Here is a 14,963-nt window from a genome sequence, read left to right on the forward strand (position 1 = left end):
ATCGAGCCCAGGTTGTCTGGATCTAAAGGCATCATTGAAGTTACCTCCAGGACTCTCTGTTCTTGGTGGGTCTAGCTGTTAGAAAGGGATCATTAATCAACACTACAAAGAAAGTGTTGGTAGCAATTCCAAAGGAATCAGCAGTGTGTTCTGCTGGGAGTGTTTCTGCTAGCACTACTCCATCACCTCCACAAACACCACGAGCAAAGCTGTCAGAAATGCTCATGCTTTTCATGGTTGTTAGGTTGCTGAAATAGTTGTGATTCCTAGTATATGGCTTTTCTTTTTTTTTCCCTTTGCTATTTTAGATGATATATCTGTGCTGGCAAAACTTTCTGTAAAACAGCACTATGGCACAAATTGAACAATTATGGAGTGTTTTAAGCAAAGCAGCCTCAGAACATTTCAGTGTTTGGCTGTTTCACTGTACCAATAGTGGAAAACTTTTCTAATAGCTTATCAGAGTTGATTTTGACAGCCTGGGGCTGGGTTCTCAGGGATGGGTGCTTTTATCACAGATCTGGCATAGTGTTTATGGGTGTCAGTGTGAGTGGGAGGTAAAAGCTTAAATAGATGGGGCAACATATGTTCTGCTTTCCTTTCAAGGTTCTCTGCTTTCAGGTCTTTTTCATTCTCACAGCTGTATTGCATTGTCAGAGTACTGACTGGAAGCATTTTTATGGTTTTCTTTTTAACTATTTGTGATGCAACAGGTTTATTAAAATTCTGAGATTAGAGCTTTGTGGATAAATTAGAAACACTGCTGTGGAAGAAACTTTTGTCAGCGTATTGGCTCTCCTTAAGCTGTGTCTTTGAAAAGCTACAAAGTAATTAACCAATGTTAAATTGTAGCCTGTGATGCACAGGCACGCTGTCCGTGGGCACTCAGCAGAAATGAAAATTTTTGCAGCTTTATCTGAATTATGATTATGAAATTATTTATGATTATGAAATATTATGAATTATTTTCATAAAGCTTTGTCTCCCAGGACTTGACAGAGTAGGAGGTGTTTTGGGGTGAAGGTGTGCCTGTGCCATGCAGTGCAGGCAGCCAATATCCCAATATCCTGTGCAGGAGGTTCTGACCAGGCTCTGAGTGCATTGGGGTGGAGATACAGGGAGCTGGAGTGTGTGACTTGGTACTGCTGACAGAAGCGTGTCAGAAGTGGATTTCCTGAAGATATCTCTTGGATTTTGAGGTAGAAAGGGACCTGTTTGAACCCAGGAGGAGCTTGCAACCTGTGACAAAATTAAATTTGACTCCTTTAATTGACTTGTGTATTTCAGAAGATTAAGAAAATTTGGGTGATTTTCCATGTTCAGTGTCCTGTAATGAATTTGAGGTCTTCGATGTCCTTTCCGAGAAGCTGGTTTCAAGTGAGTTGGCTGTACTACTTTTTGAAGAATGCCCCAGCTACTGATTTGTATTATTGAGGTTTTTGCTTTAAACTTGCTGTAGGAAATACGTAATTCAATTTCTTTTTATGGAAACAGTGCTTTGTTAATACTAATGACAATGGTCATATGATTCCTTGGGGCTTTTGTTTTACCTCTTTGTGACTGATGCAGCTGCTTGATGGTGTGTTTTGTAGTTGTGAGATTTGTTTGGCAATGCCAGCTATTCTGCTTGGTTTCTTTAATGTGAAATATTTCAAATATGAACAAACTTACGTACAGGAGAAAGTACAAATGAAAATGGTTTGTGAACAGAAGTTTTGCTTTTAAGTAAGCTCTTAGAGCTTTTGCCCTGACTTATAGCTGCTTAAATTTTGGGGAAATCTTCAGACCTTTCTGTATTTCCCTGTTAAAGGGCATCTATCTTACCTTATCTCCCATGCCTGCTTGAATTGTCACATTGCACATTTTGCTTTCCCTTTTCAAGACCTCCTTCTCTGGAGGGTGCCCAGACAGTGATGCCCATGGAAGGCAACCGAAGAGCAAAACCGCTGCTGCTCTCTGTGCTGGTGTGGATGGCACCAGAGCAGAGCTGCTTGTCAGTAGGCAAAGCAGCCGGGCTATTTACCTGTGATGTCAGACACTTGCTTTGGCTCCTGCCTCCTGGCACATGGACTAGTTTGTCCTGCCTCTCAGAAGTCTCTTTATTTGCCTGAAGTGGGAGGTGTAAGCTGCTTTAGGACAGAGGTCCTGTCTAAGCTGTTCCACCTTGCAAGAAGAGAAACAGTTGGCACAAAGCTTATGGGAATGTGGTGCATGGATCTCATGGTTAAAACTAAGGATGGGGTGGTTTGAGTGCCTGTCCTTGCTCAGAGGACTTAAAAGTATGAGTTCTAACAAATACTGCAGTGCTCAGCTACTCATCATGTGAGTCCTGTTATGAATGTTAATTTCCATCTTTGCAGGACAGCGGGGGAAGAACTTTGTTCCTTTTTTCTTGGTGGTGAAAATAAGCTCATTTTATCAGTCTGTTATTCAGAAATCACAGACCAGGATTTAGCATCATGACAAGTGAAAACCATGGTGCATGGGAAATGAGCTTAATTCACACCATAACCATCTGGTCAAGTGCAAATTGTTATGAGGAAGGTGAGGTATCATGTGATGAAAAAATTCAGCAGAATGACTGTGAATGATTATGATTAAATATTAGAGAGAATCTTATAGGCTGAAAAAAGCAAGGATAAATGTGAATTTCAACCCAATTCCTTTTTCCTGGATGTTTTTTGGGATCTCCATGTGAGTGGTGTGTTCTAGTTTAAGTAGGTGTTCCACATGCCTTTAATTCAGTATTGTGAGAACTTTGATTCCTTTGAATAACTGACTTTATCAGATAATGCTAATGGAGGTATCCAGCAGAATGTTAAGATGATGATCTGAAATACCCAGCACATTTTTACTGCATTGGATTTCTGAAGTTGAAGCTCTGCTTCTGTCTTAGATGATTACAGTATGTTTTTTATATTTTAAAATAATTCTGTAAGAAAACAATGCAAAATATTTCAGATTTCAAACTTCTTCATAGACTTGTTAGGATTGAAAATTAAGGAGAAGATTCATACTCAGACAGCAAAATCTGACGCTGGAGACAGTTTGGTGCTGCAGGTAATTCATCAAATGTGCCTCTGGGTGGTCCTGCCTTGTGCCCTGATCTCCTGGGGCAGCTCTATTGGCAGAGCTCATGCTTCAGTGGTTGCAGGATGATTTCTTTCATGCTGCTTAGCTCATGGGAAACTTCCCCACTCAGTAATGTTTTATCAGTTTGCTAACTCACGCTGTGGCTACACCCTGCAGGTGGAGGCAGGAATCGTGTCAGGAGGTGAGTGGAGGGAAGGCAGCACAGCTTCTCCCAGCAGCTGCTGGGGATGGAGCATCAAACTCAGCTCAGCAGGACCAGGGCACTGCTCCCACTTCAAACTTGTCATGTTTCCAGATGCCATTAAAGAACCCTTCCTGGGATTGCTGTTCTCCAATTAGCTTTCCATCTGTGAGGAAGCTGAATGATCCATATAACACTTAAATTCATGGGTTCAGGTAAATATTTATATCAAAGCAGGAATTCTACACTACATTAAGGAAGGGGGAAATTTTTTCTTGGCTTCTCAGTGCCTGACACTCAACCAGTTTCAGTGTTACAAAACACGTGGTTCTGGGCAAGTTTATGGCTGCCCACAGTTTGTGAATAGAATTGAGGAAGTGAGTAGCACATCTGTTATTTAAAGAAAGCTGCAAGCAGCACTGGAATCCTACAGACGTGGGCATGTGTTCTGTATATGTATATTTATTTTTTTTAGAAGCTGATTATCCACCATGGTGCCAGAATTGTAGAAGACTTATGTTAATATTTTATGCCTACCACCTCCCCAACATCTTTCATCTCACTGTTAGTAACTTTTTAAATAGTAGCAACTACAAGTTACAAAATACACATGAGGTTGTATTGCTGACACTTATTAATTATTATATTTTATTGCTTTTTTATGTTGGAAGATTTTAACAGGAACAGTGTTATGAGTTTTGCTCTCTTCAATGTTAAACTTATAATATAGCAATGATTTTATGGTCAGAAATTTATTCTGGGCTCTTGTGTTTGCTGTTCTAAGGAAAGCTTGTTTTTATACAGTGGAATTGAGGTATTTCCACCAGAGTGTATGTCCTATGAGACATACAAGCAAAAGATTGCAAGCTTACACATTGAAGCTGGAAATTAGGAATTAAACACTTGAACTACAAAGGAATTGGAGGATAAATCTAGATAAGTCAGCCATGTTGAATTTACCAGGTTGCTTGAGCTGCCTTACACTGCTCCCTTGGTGGCTGTGAAAATCTGACCAGTCTCTTGTGGTTGCTCACCTTTGTCATGGGGAAGTAAATGTGCCAACATTCACTGTCTCTGTTCCTTATTAGTACTAAACACTGACTTCTTTAATGATAAAAGGACTGTTTTGGGGAGTTTTGTGATCCAAGTGAGGCTTGGAACCATATTTTACCTGAGTCTGAGAATTTTGTCCTTAATGTTCAGAGTTCTGTTATTTAAAGGATAAGAGTAATGAGATGATCATGTTATCACCTGTCTTGGGGTTGGTAGAAGTGTTGTTAACTCATCTTTTATCTCAGTGATATTGGTGATATCACTTGCTACAAGATAGCCTGGCCTGTACTTTTGCAAATCTTTTTCAGGAATGGTTTAGTACCTTGTCTTAATGTAAAATTTGGTATGTGGAGGAGTTTGCTGTGAGGCTCTAAATGAACCATGGTACAACTCCCCTAGCACTTCCCTTTAGCAAGAAGGTAGGGACTCTGAGATTTTGTTCCTACTGCAATTCCTTATTTTTTTTTTCATGGTGTTCTAGCTGGTGTCACTACCTGATGATAATTAAGAGCCTGATAATAAATAAGTGATGCACCAAGACCTTGTTATGATAGCACCTCCCATGTGCAGAACAAAAAGGCAGTTTCTGTTCCTTCCCAAATCTTGCTATGCTGATGTAGTCTTTCTTCCACTGATTATTCTTCTGGTGTTTGGTGGCACTGGGTGGGGTTGGGGATGACTGTATAAAGGAACTGTTACAACTGTTGGTAACATCTTGATAAGCAAGTAGTCCAGCCTGTGGTGGTAACAGTTTTCTCTTTCTTGTAGCCTTAAGGTGATGTGTTGGACTTGTACCAGCCCTTTTGCCTTCTTCTAAGGGTTTGTGTTAATTGTTGTTACTGTAGGTGCCTGCATGGCTCTCCTGGCTCATGGAGCTCCAAGTTATGTCTTTTCTGAGAGAAAGGGCTGAGCAGAGGTACACTGGACTTGTCCTGCTCTTAAAATTGATTTCTTCAGTAATGATGAGTGTGCCAAATGCCCTGGCTTCTTTTGGAATGACAGAGGGATTTCTTGTCTGCTGCTGGCTTTCTCTTGCTGTTGGACATCATTCCTGGTTTGTAGGAGCAGAAAATATTTCAGTAAGGGGGTTGTAAACCTTAACTCTAGCTGCTTAGACATTTATGTGAGCTCTTCTGCAGAATGTCAACCAAAATAAGCTGGAGTGGTTTTAACAGCCTAAATAATCACTCTTTGTATTGGTTGATCCTGAGTAAATAGGTTAGAAAGTACTTAAGAGCAGCTCAGCTGGAGCCTTATGGCAGAGAGCAGGGACAGGCAGCCAAGGGTGCTGAGCTCTTCCTTGGCACAGCTGTTCCTAGAGGGGGAGATCCAAACCTAGGGCAGAGGTTCACAAGCTGAAGGGCTGCTTGGAGGCAGAAATGTGGTTTGTCCCTGCAAATAACCCTGTGATTACAGCTGAAATGAGAAAATTCCACTTCATCATCCTCATGGGGAATGTCTGTGTTTTCTGGTTAGGCTGTAATGATCTGCTGGTGTGGAGTGAAAAAAGTGATTAAATTTAGGCATATTTCATGTGGGAGCAGGGCATGGCAGTGCTGGCACCCTTGTGGTGGTGCTGCCTGGTGCCAGGGCATGTGGTGTGGGGCTGCTGTGCAGCAGAGCCTTGCCTTCCCCACCTGTGTACAGAAGATCCATGTTTTGGTTGTAAGCAGCTCCCACTACTAGTCCAGATTGTTTATTCATTAGTAAAATTAATGGTAGGAGGGACGTGGGCTGGAAAACATGAATGTGCAAGGTAGGAGGTTGCATGACAACAGTTCACGGTCCTAAACAAGGAGTCAGGAATAAATAATGGCAGAAAAACAAATGGGAGGAGGAAAAAATGAATGGGTCAGAGGAGAAAATGCTGTCTTTGTATTGACTTTATTGTTTCAGTGCCATCCCAGATGTGTCTAACAAGTCTGACATTGTCTGAGTTTTTCATTACTAAGAGCCTTTCACAAGGCCCTGCAGTGTAATGCCTGTGTGTGTCTCTGGGGCAGCCTGACACGGCTCTGCCACCCTGCAGGTTGGGCAAAATGTGCTCATAGGGCATGGGAGGAGCTGCATCTTACTCCTGGTTTTAAAGGGAGTAAGAAACCACCAAAAACTACTTTGTAACTTCGTGTCTTTCTGGCCTTCTTCACCAAAACAAACTGTGTGAGAGGCTTCCTGGTGAATTGTGAGTGCCATTTCTGACACAATGGTATTTTAGTTCTGGAACTTGAGTCATTCTGATTGCTGCCATCCATAGCTGTGCATATATGAAAGCAATATAATTTGACACATTTGAAGGAGGAGTATCAAGAGCTTCATAAAATAAGACTGCCACAGCCCCTTATCTTCAGGTAAACCCTTTGTTTTGGTTAAGAGGTTTAAATGTCCCATAGTGCTTCTAATCCATTATTATTGGTTAACTTGCACTTTCCTTGTGATGTTGTTGTTAGCATTGCTTTATTGTTTTAACTGGGTAAATAATTTGATTGGCAAGGGCTTGTAATTGAAAAAAAAATACTGTTCATTCATTGAGTTACAGAAGTGACCCTCACTTTCTGGTGCTAAGGGTGTGAGAATATGGGTTGCCAAGTGCAATGTTTTTGTTTTTTTCTTTTCTGAGAGGAAATGAAACCCAGCAGCATTATTGCCAACAATTCTTCACTCTCCTTTTCGTTAGAATTAATTAAAAAAAAAAAATTAATGCCAGTGCAAGTAACAGCACTGCTGATTGCTCCTTGTGTTTTGGAGTAACTGCCTACTGTTTTCTTTTCAAGTTGGTTGGGCTGTATTTTCAGCATTAAAAGAAGTGCAGTGTCTCCTCCTAAATCCCTGTATCCCATTGTTCATGGCTGTAAGATGACTTTTCACTGTAACTTTGTGCTATTTCAGCTCTGCTGTGACTGGTGCTCTCTGTGCAAGCCCAGCACAGCTTCCTGCTGTGGTAGCAGCTGCTGGGGGGAATTTGTGAGAAGGGGCTTGGCTTGGGATCATGGTGCAAGGTATTACTTCTGTTAGGATTTCTTTACTTCCTGTGGCTTGTGTGCACTTTGTGATTGACATGAAGTGGTGGCTGTGATTCTGAAACAGTGTCTGTCTGAGGAGCTTCAAAGCAAAAATTAGATCTGACTTTTTTTTCTTCTGTGCTACTGTTGAAATAGATTTTTATGTTGAGCTGTGATCTTGTGGGATTCTGTATGAAATATTCCATACACATGGAAAAGAGCAGGATGCCACAGATTTTTAGTGAGTTATGTGAACTTTCCCTTCAGGCAAGAAGCAGGGTTATCCAATTTTCCACTCACACTAGAGACCGAGCTCAAAGGGCTGCAGAAGCCAATAGTTAACTCTGTTGGAGATGCTCTACCCTGCAGTTCTTTAAAATAACATCTACAGTGGATAATAGTGTGCAAACGTGTGTGACAATTTTTTTCTCTTCCCAAACCTTGTTCTAGATGTCAAAATTAACCTGGACTGCTTGGGAATGGCGAAACATAGCCCTGGGATCCTGCCATGAACAGTAAGAAAGCTGATACTTTGTGTATGCAAATAATTTTCTTTTAGTGACTAAACCCCAGTGAAACCATTCCTGTTCAGTTAACACAACCAGGCACACACTGTGCAGCTGGTGTGGAGTGCTCCCAGCTTTCCAGGCAGTAAAGAGGCAGCAGAGAGTGTCAGAGGGGTGGACCAGCAGGGGAGCATTCTTTGGGAAGCTGTGCATTATTACTGTAAATACAGAGAATATATGCCTAAAAAAGTATCATCAAGTGGGGAAATCTCTGCAGTCAGTATGGCATTGGAGGTGGGAAGCTGCTAGGGGTGGTGCATTAAGAAATTATTGAGGAATTAGATGAAGGATGCTTTCCACTAATGTGTAATTACATTGTGAGACTCCATTGTTACCCAGTGTATAATTATATCAAGACTCCATTGTAATGGGATACCTTGAGTGCAAATTAGATTGAAATGTGATTAGATTAATTAGTGGAAGGAAAAAAAGTGAGTTTTGAAGCGCTCAAGGCTGAATTCCAGCTGCAGTTTGTGGGAGGAAGTCCCTAAAACCCTGACAGAGAGAAGCGTCCTTTCACTGCCACTGCTCCTGAACTGACTGCTGGTGGACAGGTAGCCTGGCTGATTAGGTCTCCAGTCTGAGCTTTCCTGTCCCACTTTTGTGTGGTGCTTTTCTTATATGAAACTTAGTGTGTAACAGAGGTTGATTAAACAGTTCATGTAGCCAAGAAAGCAAGATAGCTTTGAAGATATTCTTGAGTGTTGATCAAAATATTCAGATATTTTTGTGTTGTTGGTATCCTGAGACTTCCTAGCTTGAAGGATGTGTAAATATTCATGTATGTACATGCTCTGTATTCTTTACATAGCCTTTTCCAGATGTTGCAGTAGACATCCTTAAATTAACTAATTGAAAATTATTCTAATTAATTTTCTTGGTACAAAATAGATTACTTGAGAGACTGTGTGGGTGAGTAATATATTTGTAAAGTATCGACAGTGTCTGCAGAAAACCTACACTATTTGTCAGCCTTCACTGGGACAGAAATTAGAAGGCTATTGTATTGTTACATATAATAATTTGGATCTAGTCCATTGAAAATGTACCTGTCTTGAAAACTCCTGTAATCTAAACTCTTCACAGCACTGTAAATACTTAGCATGCAAATGTTAAAATGAAAAAATATTTTATTTTCTTTTGTAGGACTCTGACCATGTCATGTTTAATTCTTCCATGGGAGCAGTTTTTTCCAAGGGTTTTCAAAAGCTGGGTTATATCCTTGAGATGTTAGGTACTGTGAATGTCTTGAAAATATCAGGACTCATTTGATAAACAAACTATAATTGTTAAATTCTTGTAGATCAAATTACAGAGCCTTTATGTTCTTTATTAGTAGAGCTGATAAAGACACAGGAAGCTTAGTGCTTTATACAAAGTAGGGTATGTCACTCCAAGCAGATTCTGCTAAGACTGATTACTTTTGGCTTTCTGAGAAGTTTGTTCAGCTTACCTGAAAAGGATAAATGTATATATTTGTAGAATATTAAATAGCTTTGAAATTTTTCCAGAATGCAGCTAAAGCTTCAGTTTACTTTTGCTGATTGTAGATTGACTGAGCAAACAATTTAAGCTGTGCTGCACAGAGGTAAAGCATGGCTTCATTTTGAACTGTCATATTTAGCAAATTTACTGTTTGAGAGGTTGGGATATCTAGAATGATCCTGGGGTTTTTTGTTACCTGCTAATCAGTTATCTAAAGGTTGTGTGGCTTCTCTTCTGGTCTTTCCTTCAAGGTGGTTATTTGAGCCAAAAAAGCTGGACTGTTGTTGTACTGGTGTTTAAGATCCTTGTGTTTGGGAAGTTCTTAATGTCCACTTCTGGCACAAGTATCATCAGAAATCCAAATCTCATTTTGCTTTTAAAGCTATTGTGTTAGAAAACATCCATGTGCCACTAACTGAAGCTGAATGACCAACATGTGAAGTGCAGCTTACTCAGCTCTCATGTCATTTGTGAGGCTTGGGATACGGCAGTGAGTGTGCAGGAGTGTGAGCAGGTGTGCAAGGGAGTGAGTGTGAGTAGTGTGCAAAGGTGTGAGCGAGTGTGAGTAGTGTGCAAGAGTGTGAGCAGATGTGCATGAGTCAGTTCAGTGTTTGTGCCATTTCAAGCTCTGCTCAAAACAGTTTTACAAAGACAATAAAGGAGCACTGATGCCTCTCAGTTATCAGCTTCCACCTTTGCCCATAACAGCACTGCACAATTAGGAAGCTTGCTGACAGTATTGCTGTTGGACATCATACTGACTAACTTCATCTAGGAGTGTTTTTCTGAGGCCTTTATTTACATATGTAGATTAGGAGAAGGCTCCAGGTAAAGGACATTGTTGATGGAAGTGACAGCAGGAGGGAAGGCTTGGAGTTCAGTGGGAAGTGATTCCAAGGTGCCTTGCCATAAGGATACTGGAATGGTAGCAATAAAGAAATAACAAGGATTCAATTTCTCAGTGATGCAGGTGGTTCTGACACTCTGGTATGTGATGTAGGAGAGGGTGCCAAAAAGTTTACAGCAGAAAATGGGAAAATGGGCTTTAATATTCTGAGCTTTTTTTTGCTTTTATTGCCAGGTAATGTATACTGGCTATCTGGGAGTCAATTGTGAAGGCTGGAAGATTTCAGTCTGCTGAAGTGTGTGTGCATTGTTTTACCAGGAAACTTCACAGGCTTTTACTTCCTGCTTTTATCACTTGTTTCCAGTCTGACGTGAACTGGCCTTTTCATTAATGCTTCCAGAGTAGTTGGTGCCTCTAAATCTGTGACACAGACTGTCCAGAATGGAGCTCCTGGAGAATGGAAGCAATCCATGCAGGGTAAGACTCCTAACTTTGTACTGTCAGCACTTTGGGGAGATAATGGTTGAAAACCTACCTCCAGTCATAAGCATGGAGGCAGAAGCTCACATTACCTTTAGGAGAGGGCTGGCATGGAAGCTGCTTTGTTGTCTGGACAAACAGCAGGAGTTGTGGGCATTGCCACTGGTAGGAATCTGCTCTGTGTTGTGGCTGTAGGAGCAGCAGTGGGAGGACATCAGCATTTTGGGCAGCTGCCACTGACAGACCATCTGGGTGCTGTGCACAGCTCTGAACAATGCTTGGACCTGCAGCTGGGGATGACAAGAGGGTGCAGATGTTTGAGGGCAGAAGAGACAGAGCAGTGCTGCTGTCCAGGAGCAGAGCTGAGCCCGGGTGAGTCACTAACCTGTCAGGTCATTGTGGCTCTTGCAGGAGCTGGCTTGTCTCACTCTTGCTTTCTTGTGTTTTGGGGTCCCTGCTGCATCCTTGTCTTAGACTCACTGTCACTGCAGTGTGTCATCTGCAGCCTGTTCCTTGTCCCCCTCTCCCAGGCTGGGATTGCTGTGTGGGAAGATGATCTACTTAGGGCTCAAGGGAATGGAGAGAAGTCCATTCATTCCCTAGGACTGGATTAGGCTGTGCTGTAATTGCTGAAGCTCCCAGTGTTGAGAGTATAATATAAGGGCATCCAACCTAGGTCTGTCAGGCTTAGCACAGCTATTCAATACAACACAGCGTTTTCTTCTTGCCTTTGGTGCCATTTTAAACTGCAGGTGTTTAACTTAGGTGTGATTTATATGTGGTATATTAATGACTGGATCTGCTTCAGGGAACTGTTTTCTCTTTCTGTGTGAGTGAAATACTATACCAAGAAGCTTGGGGTTTTTAATACTTTAAGAACTACTGAAGACTTCTAAGCTTGTGTGAGCATGCTGAAACTTGTTTTATTTTGTGTTTCTAGAATATGTTGAATAAATTTTTTATCAAGCATATTTTTAAAGTACATTAATGAAGGCCATTCTGTAACTGCAGTTGACAAGCATGGTAGCAGTGCTTTTGGTCGGTAAGACTTCTTCAAAATTGCAGAATTTCCATTAGGATAAGATCTGTTCTGCTACCTACAGTTGTATTTTGACTGTTGGCTTCCTTTATGACACTGGGTTTTTCAAAATGCAGCATTTTGTCTGACTGAAGCTAATTGGTAGCTTCAGTTATATTTTCTACAGTCTATAGTATGGGGTTACTTTTGTGTCTGGACTGGATTTTTATAGAAAATGTTTAAGTACTTATATACTTCTGGTTTATGGGTGGAAGTCAGTAAATTATTCTACTTGGTAATGATTATCAGGTGATAGTTGATATAGAGTAATGCTGCTCTTGAGTAATGCTACTCTGATGCCTGTTATAAAAACTGGGAGGCTGTGCTGTTCTCCAGAAACGTGTACGAAGTCCATGCTGGAAACTGCCTACATCAGGATAGTCTGCATCTGACTTCTAAGATGATAATGCTTTTTTAGGCATATATTCTCTGTATTTAGAGAGAGATTCTCTTATTATTACTTATATAGAGATTAAAGCCATTATTTAAGGAGCACAGTTCAGTGTCAGATTTAGTCAGTTGCTGCTGGAAGGGACAGTGCTGCTTCCTTCTCTCTTTGCCCAGTGGGGGCTAGGGATTTGTGGCTGCCCTGGAGAGCATCATCTCCCTGTCCCTCTGCTGGGACAGCACTGGCTGGTCTGGCTCTGCTTGTCCCTCACAGCTGTTTGCTGGGGGCTTGTGCAGCTGGGTCACAAGGTAGGCAAGGGCTGGTTGGGTGAAACCAAGCACCATGGGGCTGTGGCCCTCAGTGGAGCTCCCAAGGGAGAATTCAACCTCTTGCTCCCGTGCATTTCACCAGCACTCTGCTTTTCAGAGTGTTTTGTTAGCTTTGATTCTGTGTTTTGTTAGCTTTGATTCAGGTTGTCTGCTGTGTTACCACTGTGGGTCAGGCTCAGTCCCAGCATCTGCTGTGTGATTTTTGAGACTCATTGAAAGCCAACTTGTCTGCTGTAGGAGTGATGTTTGCTGAGGTCTGGCCTCTGACCTGACAGGTGTTTCTCACATTCCCTGGATGCTCACATTTGCCCCTGAGGATGTGTGGGCTTGTGCATTCAGTGGCTTCCTAGGCTGTGCCCTGCACACTTTGTCACTCCTTGGCATGCCTTGTGTCACTCATCTGTTGTTTCTGGAGAGCTGGCTGTAACTGATACAAGTAACCTACATAAGCAGTGTGCACTATCAACCATTAATAATCTAGAGCTTCCTGACAGATGAATTACAGACAAAAAAATAAGTTTCACAGGGTACCCACCACCTGAGTTGCATTCAGTGGCATATGACAATGCATGTAGTGTGTTTGTTTTATGGAGTTGGAAGTAGAAGTAGTTTAACTTCTCAGGAATGCTCAACAATTTTACACGGGTCTCAACCACACCTCTTTTAAATTGTATTCTTGTATTCCTGTATTTAGGCTGAAAATGGTTAGAACAAATGTAATGGTTTATATAGGAAATTAATCCTTATTCAGTTCTTCTTTTGGTGTTTCTGAAAGAATGATGGCAAAATATAACAGCAGCTACAAGTGCAAACCCTAGGAATCAGAGACCTCAGGACCTTGCACACTAGTGAGAAATTCAGCTCCTGGCAGGGGCATGCAAGTTTGGGCTGGTGATCAGATTTGTCCTTTCTGTGACAGAGGTATAAGCAGAGGTGTGAATTTCTGATATTTATATGCTGGGAATGTAGAATCAACACTGAGGATGATAGAAGATCTATTGCTAAAGATGAAAGTTAACTGAAATTTTTCTGACTATGAAAAATTCTATTTCAAAATGGAATTTTTTTGATCCCTTCAGACTGTTGTGTAATGTATTGGTCTCATTAGAGAAGCCTGTGTAGGGTCCACAGGTTGGTAAAACAAGGACTGAGACTTAAGCACCTATCCCAATTGCAGCAACCACACTACACATCACACAGGACTTCACAAATAATGGAGTCATGATGGTAGCAGAGCAGCTCAGGTGATGTGGCACTTTCTGAGTGCTAGTTTTGTGATGGAGGATGGATAAAATCCATCCCATTCACTCAGCAGACTTCTTTAAAAGAGAAGAAGCTAAAGTTTGTTTGAAACAAGAGGATGTCCTGAGGTGTAACAACATCAAGAGTTAAGAACCAGTTTATTCTGCCAGCTGCTGTAGTGTCAGTGGGAGGGAGTGGGCAACTTAGCTGCTATTAAACAATTCTGTTTGATGCTGTCTCAGTTGTAGCATGTTTAAAGTATTGCAAAGCATACACTGAATTTATAATTCATGCTTACAAATACTGTGTACTATTTCCTTCCACTAAATGTCTCAGTCTGCTTTAGCAAAATAAGATTTTAGACAGGCTCTTAAATTAGGAGAGCTTGTGTCTGCTCTCTGAAGTCAAAATTTTATTTGTCATGGTGCAGAGCACTTGAAGGGGAGAGGATGATTTGCAGAAGCTTTTATTTTCTGTTATATATTAGCTGCCACTGTGACCTTATCTAAAAATCTGCTTCTGTATTTTTCAAGTATTGACTACGAAAAAGAAATTTATTCTTTGGGCTATGAATTAATAGCAAATTGCTTTAAAGAAATACCCAGTGCATACAGCTACTAAGTTTTTATCATTCAGTTATGCTTATAAATGTAAAATACGTAAAAGACTGAAAATCTGAAGTGTGGCTCTTTTCAGGGGTATGCCTAGTTTATATTTTGCAATGTTTGCTAATAAATAAATGTCAACAAATAGAAATGTCACAACTTTTTCACTGTCCCTTCAAGTGGAGGTATGATTTCACAAGCCACAATATATTCTGTAGTCTTTCATTTTGGTTAAAGGCTGCAAGATACCATACTCCTGAGACATTAAAAAAAAAAGAACTAGGAGTTTGTTTATCAGCTGTATTAGATCTTAGAAATGGAAGTCATTAAGATTTTGGCCTCTTCTGTACAAATTAATGTGATTACGTCTTGCTTATAAATAATTTGAGCTGTTTCTCTCTCCCTTAAAAGGTGGCTTTAATGAGTCACAGCTTCCATTTTAGTAAATTGTTCATGGGATAGGCAGGCTCAGGAACAACTGGGTTAAACCAAGAGATTATTTGAAAAATCTAGGGCATGTGCTCTCTGTTCACTTGATTACTTTTCATAATTCATCCTTGTTTCCACAGCAAAGAGCAGCCTAATGCATGCAAACAGGAAGCACTTTTCTTGCTTTT

At 40.9% G+C, this 14,963-nt stretch overlaps 1 protein-coding gene across 2 annotated transcripts in view; it reads left to right on the top strand.

Moving 5' to 3' along the window:
* Positions 1-14,963, top strand: part of KLHL13 (kelch like family member 13) — a 77,001-nt gene that overhangs the window by 2,318 nt on the left and 59,720 nt on the right. The window contains exon 2 of one of the 2 annotated variants that reach the window (XM_058813958.1): positions 7,777-7,841. The exons of the other annotated variant lie outside the window; for it this stretch is intronic. The gene's annotated coding sequence lies outside the window, so the exon portion shown is untranslated. The remainder of the gene's footprint in view (positions 1-7,776; positions 7,842-14,963) is intronic. 2 annotated transcript variants of the gene reach the window in all.

This window comes from Ammospiza caudacuta, chromosome 14 (assembly GCF_027887145.1).
Source record: "Ammospiza caudacuta isolate bAmmCau1 chromosome 14, bAmmCau1.pri, whole genome shotgun sequence".
Taxonomy (NCBI): Eukaryota; Metazoa; Chordata; class Aves; order Passeriformes; family Passerellidae; genus Ammospiza; species Ammospiza caudacuta.